This window comes from Protobothrops mucrosquamatus, unplaced genomic scaffold, assembly GCF_001527695.2.
Source record: "Protobothrops mucrosquamatus isolate PMUCROS unplaced genomic scaffold, P.Mucros_1.0 scaffold5436, whole genome shotgun sequence".
In the NCBI taxonomy this organism is placed as follows: Eukaryota; Metazoa; Chordata; class Lepidosauria; order Squamata; family Viperidae; genus Protobothrops; species Protobothrops mucrosquamatus.
The window spans coordinates 11,846-22,010 of record NW_015391294.1 but is presented as its reverse complement, the minus strand read 5'-3'; the positions used below and the strand labels follow the sequence as shown (position 1 = coordinate 22,010).

The following is a 10,165-nucleotide window of genomic DNA, read 5'->3' as shown; positions in this document are numbered from 1 at the left end:
GGGGGGCGCAAATTACTTGCCCCGGGTGCTGACAACCCACGCTACGCCACTGAGTAATCTGTATAGGATACATTTGTCTCATGATTCCCTTATTCCTTCACAGGTTTGGGATTTCCTCCCAGCTCTACTTCAAAAATCTTGTTTCAGCTTCTCTTGGGACCAACAAACTCAACAACCAATCTATTTTATTTTGCTACTTGTTTTCTTTTTCCCACTTCTCTCTCCTTAGAACTCTCTTTAGTTCTCTCTTTCCCTTTAGCACAGCAGCAGCCTTTATTTCTTTCCCCCCTCCCCATGAGATAATTATTGCTTATATCTCTCTCTTTCTGCTATCATCTGTAAAAAAAACGGTTCACATGTCTGCAAGCTGATATGACAAGATGGCAGATAGCCCTGGGCAACTGCGTGCTGTGACATAGATTTTCATCTATAAATTTTGAGGTGGAATCCTGGCTGCTGAGAAATGAGTGCTCCTATTGGGAACTTTTTTACATTTCTCACAGTTGGAAGAGATTTGGGCAGAACTTGCAGGAACATTGAATATAAAAGAAAGGATGCAGCACACTCAGCATGTAGGCCTCAAAGGAAACCAAAGCAAGGGAGGAAGAAAGAGAGAATTCCAAACCACAACAGAATTGTTTGGAAATTTGGCGGCAATCGATGGAATGCATAAATGGAATAAAGAAAGAGCTCAAAAGCAATGTAGTTGTATAGAAAGGGTGTCAAGAACTGCGACGGAGGAGTAAAGAACGAGGAAAAGCCCAGGGATTTTAAAACTTTCTCAGAGAAAATTACAACCACAGAGAGCCCTTGAGGTATTCCATTTAATGAGTGTTCCCCCCATATGTAGCTCCCCAAAAGCTACATATGAACCTGTTTCGAAATTATGACCTCTGCAGAACCCCTGCAGTCTGTCAAGTCTGCTAACATTGGATGTTCTTGCTTGCCATATGTGAAGAAGCAATCATGTTTTATTTAGCCTACATATCACTTCAAGAGTTAAAGCAGACAATACTAGCCTAGTAGGTGGGAAGGTATGCCAGCTAATCATAACAATATCTTAGCATAGCACAGCCAAGGTCAGCGTAATGGGAGAAATAGGGGGGGAACAATTCACACTTCAAATTAATTGGAGCATCTGATTGATGACTGTAAAATGAGGGAGGGAGTCATGCGTTGTTACGGGTGCTTGGGTGGTGGGAGGTTCAGTTTTTGGCTTTGTACTGTTCGTGCCGAAGCTATGTAGCCAATTAAAGGATTCTTTAAGGTAATCAAGCCTCAAAGTTCTTTGAAAAGCTATTTCTTTTCGGAACCATGTCACAGTCATTCGCCCTTAAAACTGACCATAGAGATGATGCTACAGCACACCCACCCACCTCTTTTGTACCCATCCTGCCCTGCCAGATCCCCAGGGGCACTGGACCTGCTTTGAACCTCACCGGGTTCCACCTACTCCTCTCCACCACGGCCACTGTTCTCTCACTCTACCTTTCAAAGATGTCCAGAGGAAGTCAGAGTGATGAAGGTGTCTTCCCTTGCTGGGCCATGTGACACAATCAAGGAGAAGAAATATTGCTGCTTTTGATCCCCTCACAATCCGTATCTCCCCAGCCAGTGCCTGTGCCTGCATTAGGCCTCCCATGGTCTTGCCCACCCTACATCATGCCCCTTGAGGTGATGTCCACCCTCACCCTCTTGGCCTTCCATAAAGCCTGAAGACCTGGCTCTGCCAACTGGTTTGGGGCCGCATTGGGGGCATCTGATTTTGGAGGTGGCTGGTAGACTAGTAGATGATGTACACACTGGTTCTTTTGTTCACTTGGCTGTTAAGGTTTTGATTTGGATGGCCAATGTTTCAATCTCTTGATGTTTGAATTTCTTGCCACAGTTGTTAAGGGAATCACTGCAGCCGTTAAGTCAGTTACATGACTGTTAAGTGAATTTGGCTTCCCTGTTGACTTTGACTTTGACTTCCCCGTTGACTGTTAAGTGAATTTGGCTTCCCCGTTGAAGTTTACAAAAGTTGATCACATGACCCTGGGAAGCTGCAACCATCATAAATATGAATCTTTTGCCAAACAACTGAATTTTGATAAAGTGATCATGGGCATGCTGCAACTGTTGTAAGTGTGAAAAATGGTCATAAATCTCTTTTTTCAGTGCTGTTGTAAGTTCGAACGGTCACCAAACTGTTGTAAGTCAAGGGCTACCTGTATTCTCAACACCTATAGCATTTTTTTAAAAAAAAAGTATTTTGGCCTTGGCATGTCAACAATTCAGCACATGCCTTACATGCCTTGCCTTCCAGGTGGAGCCCTGGTAGAGGGGGCTGCCTGTCAAGCCCCGTGGGCTCAACATTGACAGGGGGAGGGAGACGACGATACCAGGAAGGAAGCCAGCGATGCTGCTGAATGGCTGAGAGATTCCACGGCTCAGCCGCCAGACAGCTGTTTGGCGCGGGCAGGTCCCAGGGAGGAGAACAGGGGCAAAGATGTCCGCCGGGAGGAAGCCAGCAGGCAGGCATTAGGGAAGAGGCCAGTGGAGGCTGGCAGCAAGGACAACACCTGGGGATAAGCCAGGGGCAGTTCTACCTGAACTGTGGCCAAAGGCAGAGCCTCTGAACAGCTGAGTGGCCGTGTGTCCGACAAACAGCTGATCGGTGCAGGAGTGTCACCTGGTAATGTGAACTGAATGGTCAAACAGAGAAGAGAGCCAAAGGCCTGGATCACTGTTCTTAACATTAGCCACCGGATGCTGGCTAGGTGGATGGTGGGTGGAGCTGGTGGGGAAGACTGTATGTAAGGCGCTGGGAGGAAATCACTCCCAGAGCTAACTTTGTTTGCTGTGATTAGTTTGTTGGTCAGACCGTTCCGATTTTTGACGTCTACCACTTGTTTTCTGTGGGAACCAGGGGTTGATAAGGACATTGACACTGGCAAGTCATCCCACCTCACCCCTGAACAAAAGAGAAAGTTTTTTTTTAATCTCCCACTTTAAAAAAGAAAGAAAGAAAGAAAGAAAGAAAGAAAGAAAGAAAGAAAGAAAGAAAGAAAGAAAGAAAGAAAGAAAGAAAGAAAGAAAGAAAGAAAGAAAGAAAGAAAGCTGCCCTTTATCAGAATATGCGTTCTGGTGAAGCTGGTCTTGGTTTTGCTCTTGAAAGCAAAGTTAAGCAAACTTATCAACAATTAAAATGTGTTGTCCTTATGAACTGCTTTCTGATTTGTCCCTTTTTCAGGTTTGTCCTTTTTTCCAGGAAAACATAGTCACTATAATAATAGGTGAAAGGCGTCCTCAGGGTCGAACCAGCCCCTCCTCTGAAGTCCTTCAGTTCTGAGGTAACCTCCACCTGGGATGACCATCAACTGAAAAATGCGGTCCAATGGCTGCTGCCATCCCATTCACTGGAAACTGGTTTCTCCCTCCACACCAGCCCTCTGGGGAACTGGGAAAGATGGACACCCACGCCCCACCCAGGTCTGGCTAAATCCAGAAGGGAACCCAAGAAAAAACTGTGGAGAACCAAGAGCTCAGCCAAGCTGGGTGCCAGAAGGCCAGGATTGGAACAAAAAGCCACTTTAGCAAACACGACAAAATAAATTAACAGATAAAACACAGAGTTTAAACGCACAAAAAGCCAACACAATTATGACCATTCCCAGCACGCCTGAAGTAACTCCTCACTCAGGAAGCCATCAATTCTCTTACCAAAGATGCTCCAAGATTTTCCCGCCAAAAACGTGACAGCATCCCCTTCTTTTTCCCTTATTGGCTCCCGGGGAGTCAGGTGTCAGTTTTGTGTTACTTCTCTTAAAAGGAGCTAATTGCCACTAAGGGAACTGAATCTGCATTTCTTCTTTTACTCAAAGGAGTTGCATGGATTTGAGAAAATGTTCATATGCATACCAAATTATATATCAATTCCAGAGAGATTTCTTGAGGGAATTGCTCATGCCAGTTGACTCCCAACCCTATAACCATTAAGCAGCTTTCATCCTTGTTCAACATTAGATCCTATTCTTCAAAATGAGCTAGCCTTTTTCTCATTGTCCTAAGTGAAGATCTGAGCTTTTTCTCTGTTAATTGGACTCCCCTCCAGGGTATGGCCAGCAGAACGTTCTGTAAAAGCAATTCTACAATTCACTTTGCAAATCTTTTTCAAACCCATCCCAACATCATCTCCATCCTTTGGCTTTATCGTATTAAAAACCAAATTCTGTTTTCTATATATTCAGATGTTTCTATTAGCTCCCTTGTTGCTAGCTGACAATTAGAAAGAAAAAAAGCTTGACCTATAGAAGACCTTGCAATGACCTAGAAGAAAATATTCTTCTAGTAGTCTTCTTTAAAGAAAAGATAAGACATTCGTAGAATGTCTTGTTACTAGTTTCTTTATCACCCTTCATCATATATCACCCTTCATCATATACAGCCTTTCTTCTAACAAAATGTGTCAACCCCCCCCCCCTAAATTTGTCATCTCCTCTTTTGTTATCGCTGTAGGGATGTCTATTATTGAAATCTGAATATTACCTGTTTATCCTAGTAATATTTGCATATCTTCATTGAATAAAGACACTTAATGCAAGATCCTCAAGATTCATTTGTTTATTTTGTTTTTTATATTTTTCTTTGTGGTTTTTTTCTTCTTTTTTTCTATCTTTCTGCTATTCTTTTATCTTTTAACACTTTTAGTTCTTCTTTTCTTCTTGCTCTCTGTTTGGGAACACACCACTTAATATTTGTTGAGGTTGTTTTTTTGTGAAGTGTAGCTAATACATAGTAGGAGATGAAACATCTTGACAAGTTCAATTCTTAGTTCAATTAATAGTTAATTAATAGTTCAATTCTGACTAATCTATCTGAGAATTAGAAGATTTGGGATCTCACAGAATCCTCCCCTTTCCCCCAGTCAGCTTCCGTTGTTCAGGATGGAATAGAACCTGGTCTGATTCCTGATTCTCATCAGCCCCTCTCATTGTGGCCAAGGACACCAGAGTTTTGGCTTCAATGTGGAGAGCAGAGTACCTGCTTCTAATCTCCAGGATTTGAGGCAGAAGCCCTGTTGGCTAGTGTTGGTCAAGTTTGCCCATCTTGGTTGAGTTTGGTAGTCTCAGAAGCTTAAGAAGCAGAGATGGTAAAATGCTGAATTCACTTTCCTCTTCTTTTCCAAACATATTTCAGGACAAGCGGGAATGGCTGGGCAGCTGAATGAAGAACTGTGAGTTCTGCAGCCCTTCCATCATGGATGACAACAGCAGCATGATTATCTGATGGATGATGTCACCAAGGATCAGGATAACATGAATTATGCCTAGATTATCTCTGGCTGACATAAACAGCAAATAGAATGAGCCAGGTAGGAGGTGAGGAGGTATTTAATTTCTGAATACTGAATCCAAGCCAGTTCTCCAAGAAGAGTGGACCCAAACTCACAAAATCTTCAGAAGAAACCAGGCCCGGATCAAAACAAAGATGTCATGGTTCCAATAGATGAAACTCTTCAAAATAACTTTGAGGCATTGTTTACCTTAAAGAATCTTTTATTCGAGTAGCATAATATTGGCACTACATAATCAAAGCCAAAAACTGAATTCCCCTCCCCTGGGCACATAGTATCAAAGCACAATTCCCTCCTCTAATTAACTGTCATAAATCACATTCCCCAATTAGCTTAAAGCTCGGGCTTCCTATCCAGTTCTCCAGCCTGCCAATTCTTTATCAGCTCTGGGATCAATAACCTTGATTCTCACGCTACGTTTAGTGTTGTTATGTCTAGCTAGATTCTCATTCACAACCCCCCCAGCATCATCTAACTCCAAAAGCGAAAGGGAAAAAGATGGCTACATCACCTTTCCTATTACGTACTCAGTTTGTTGCTTTTATGTATATCAACAATTTATGAACTGGAGTCAAATTCCTTGTGCACCCAATCACACTTGGCCAATAAATTATTCTATTCTATTCTATTCTATTCTATTCTATTCTATTCTATTCTATTCTATTCTATTCTATTCTATTCTATTCTTAATGCCAATTCTGGAAAATACTGGATAGAAACAGTAAAACAACTTCTATGGACTTTTCTGTCTTCAAGAGTGGCCTTTGTCTTTTTAATGCAGATGAACTGCTGAATCTTGTACTGATGGGTTTATTCCCCTGTATCCTCTATCTTCAGTCTACCACTCAGTCTTTCCATTTTTTGTACTTGTTTTTTTTCTTTCAGTTGGTCAAAGAGTTCTTTGTGCAACCAAACTGATTTTTTCCTTGGTTTTCTTGTTTTTCCTTTTTAGTGGTATTGATAAAAAATTCTGATTTATCGCTACCCTTGATGTGCTTTATTGATGCCAGGCAACAAACCCCATATTTTGGAACAACATTAACCACAGATTATGCTGTATCTACAACAATCTCAAAAAAGTTTACATCCACTGCTAAAGGAGAGTTGATGGCATTAATCCCAGTTGTCTTGGTTCATCGAATATAATTACTAAGTCATAAAACATGTGAACCCCAGATGGTCTCTGTGAACCCTCATCTCCTTTCTGTTCTCTGCAGTGCACTTAATTCTTCAGCAGACCAGGACCTTTGGAAGTTCACCTTTGCTTTACCAGCTTATTGTGAATGGCTTATTTTGTACACCTCTCATGGTTTTGTCTACTATGACCCTCTGGAATCAGATGAGGTCTAAATCACAACGCAATCAAAGGAAGCTCCTCACCACCATCTTGCTGGCTCTCCTCTTCTCCCTCCTTTCGTCTCTCCCAACGTATGCCTCATATGTCNTCAGTTTCCCTCATCCTGTCCTCTTGACAATTGGAATAGGAACTGCTATTCTCAATAGCAGCATCAACCCCCTCCTTTATTTCTTAGTGGGGAGGAAGCAGAGGGGAAAGAGTCAGCCCAGAACATCCTTGAAGGGGGCTCCTCAAAGAGTCTTCAAGGATGAGCAGCAGGGCAGCCTGGAAGAACAGCCAGCTGCAAAGGAAGAACGTTCGTGAAGTCTTACCATCACTGTACATTCACGTTTGATAGCCATAAATAATATGCGCGTTCAATAAAAAACAAATTTATTGAACAAAGTAGCTAACGCCAAACAATATAAAAAGGAAATATTGCCGTATTTGTAATTTTCAAAGTGAAATGTTTGTACAGAAAGTGTCTGACTTCATATATCTTTTTTATTTCATCACATAGAATTATGCCTCACTTCATGTAATTCTTTATTTCATAACATGAAATGATATATCTGACTTCATACAATTCTTCTTTATATCATTACTGAATGTTTTTTTTAAAAAATTGTAACTTTTCTCATTTTATGTGTGTTTATTTCGTATATAATTGCAAAGGTTTTGTCCCTAAAGCACTTGATAGAAGAATATACAGCTTCGCTAAAAACATGCAAATTTGTATACATAATAAAAGGAAACTGCAGAAAAAAAATATGTACAGGATACATTTTCTGAAATAAAATATGACATTTTTGATCATCACACATTTCAGACATAACATTCACTGATATTATAGCCTGGGGATTTGTGATTTTGCCTGTGGCCCCCATTTCTCTTCTGTTACTCCCAAGGCATGGAATATACTTGAAAACTGTCTCTCTTGCTCTTTCCCTTTTTAGTAAGAGGCTAAAGCCTCACCATTAATTTCAACTAGTTTCTAATTGGTTCTAGTTTAATTTTACTCATTGTTGTTTCATTTCACGAATTAATTGCCTTTAAGTGACATCTGGAAGCAGCAGGCATGGTTGGTGCTTATCTAGAAATAAAAATCTCATTTCTAGAAAGCAAAGTAAGCTGAGTATTTTATAAATGTCATGCAGTTCATTTCCTGCACAGCATTAGTTGTGGACTGATGTAGGCATCTCTTAAAATGCAGTTCTCTGTATGTCAGATGAAAGAGTCAATGTGTGGAAAGAGATTTGTCCCCACCTATAAGATTCCAGCCTCAAGTGCAATTTATTCATTGCTATTGAGAAAGAAGCACAAAGGCCTTGTGAGAGGATTTGACCTCTTCTATCTCCCTCTGGTAACTTCACCTTCTTTGAAGACATTTTGCAAAATGACCTTCATGCTCTCCTTGGACCGAGATCCTTTTTTCCTCCCAACTATAAAATAGATCATTGGATTAATGCTGCTATTTAGACAAGAAAGCACTATACTCCATACAACCAAATATCTCATTTCTTTCTTAGGTACAGAATTAGAAAGTTTAATAATCACTGCAATGATTGATAATGGAAAAGCAAGGATGAGGTAAGAGAGAAGAGTGATTAAAATCATCAGTAAAAGCCGACCCTGATTCTTCTGATTCGATTTAAGACACACTTTGATGAAAAGGACCACAGCAGAGAGAGTGATCAACGGAAGGCAAACTATAGCAGTCACAAGGAAATGGAGTAGGGACAGTCTGTCATTTACAATAACGTTTGTGAACAGCATGATATTCACAATTCCAACAAGGAGGAAAGAGGAGGTCCAGAGGATGACACAGACAGCAGGAGACAAATTTTTTGGCCGGGAACAGCGATGCCAGATTGGGAAGAGGACAGCCACACACCGGTCAATGCTGATGGCCGTCATAAGAAAGTGAGTATTGATATACATTGTGTGGGAGAAAAAAAAACAGATCAAGCCGAGAATGCCTCCTACCAAGTTGGTAAATCTATAGATAAAAAATATAACTATAGATGTGAGGAACCCAAAGTCTGCAATGGCCAAGTTAAGGATGAATGTGGTGAAACAGTTTCTCTTCATCTGGAAGCCAAGTAGCCAGATGATGTAGCCATTGCCCACAAATCCAATACAACAGGTTATTAAAGTACAAGATACAAGATACTCTTCTGTGTACTCATATGAGTCAATGGTATTGTTATACCCATAATAGGTCTTTGTAGCATTCAGATCTCCAAGGCTGGAATTCATCATGAAGCTTTTGTAATCCTCTGATTATCTTTTGGAGTGGAAGCTCCTATTAGAAGAAAAGAAAGAAGAGTGGATTCAGTCATTCCTGTCTCTCAAATAACATCAATATTGGGGCCACTTGGTGCTCTCTGAGCTTACTTGTTTTCTTGCAGACTTTTCATTACTCAAACTAGGTAATATCATCAGTGCTAGTTCTAGTACAGTGCTAGAAATGATGATGTTACCTAATTTGGTAAAGAGATGGCTTAAAAAGCAAATTCAGAAAGTACCAAGGACCCTTCATTTCAACCCTAAGCTACAAATATTCTCCTTTATTGGTACCAATATTGCCATAGCTTCTAGAAGAAGGGGTCCATCTATTCTCCAAAGCACCTAATGGCAAAGGAAGAAGTAATGGATGGAAACATATTAAGGAGTGATCCAACTTGGAACTAAGGAGAAATTTCCTGACAGTTAGTTCAATTAATCAGTGGAACAGCTTGCCTTCAGAAGCTGGGGATGCTTCAAAACTGGAGGTTTTTAAGAAGAGATTGGACAACCATTTGTCTGAAATGGTGTCTCTTCTTAAAAAGCTCCAGTGATGGAGCACCCCCAGCTTCTGAAGGCAAGCTGTTCCACTGATTAATTCTGATTCTGAACTTTCCTTCATTAGTTAAATATAGAAAATTTCCTCTGTGTGTGTGTGTGTGTGTGTGTGTGTGTGTGTTTGCAAATTTTCGATGATTAACTGGAACTTTCCAAGTTGAGGCACAAAAATGAGATGAGTTTTCATACAGAACTGAAAAGCCAAAACTGATGTGAAAGAATTAAGGATAAGCTAAAGAAGCATTTTACTTACTTGATCTTGGGTTTCAGACAATTTATTTGCTTCTGACATAATTGTATTGTCATGATGGCTAAAAATTGGTTGGAAAATGAGTCAAAAACCAGGAAACCTCAACTGAGACTGATATGACAGTCAACATATAAATATCAAGTAAAAAAACATCCACCCACCCACCCACCCACCCTCCATCCATCCATCCATCTACCTACCTACCTACCTACCTACCTACCTACCTACCTACCTATATAATACAACAGAAAGAAAAGCTTTGGCTTAAATATAGGGTACATAAAAAACAAGAAAGCAAGTGCTATCAAATACAGTAACTCCAAGAACACTTTACAGGAATAAAATAATTTTGAATAAGAAGATGCTGTACTTGAAGTTATTATCCCTGACTGAAAAT

General features: G+C 40.5%; 1 pseudogene; it reads left to right on the top strand.

Annotated features, from left to right (window-relative positions):
• The first annotated feature begins 1,314 nt into the window (after positions 1 to 1,314).
• Positions 1,315 to 10,165, top strand: part of LOC107299766 — a 17,242-nt pseudogene continuing 8,391 nt past the window's right edge.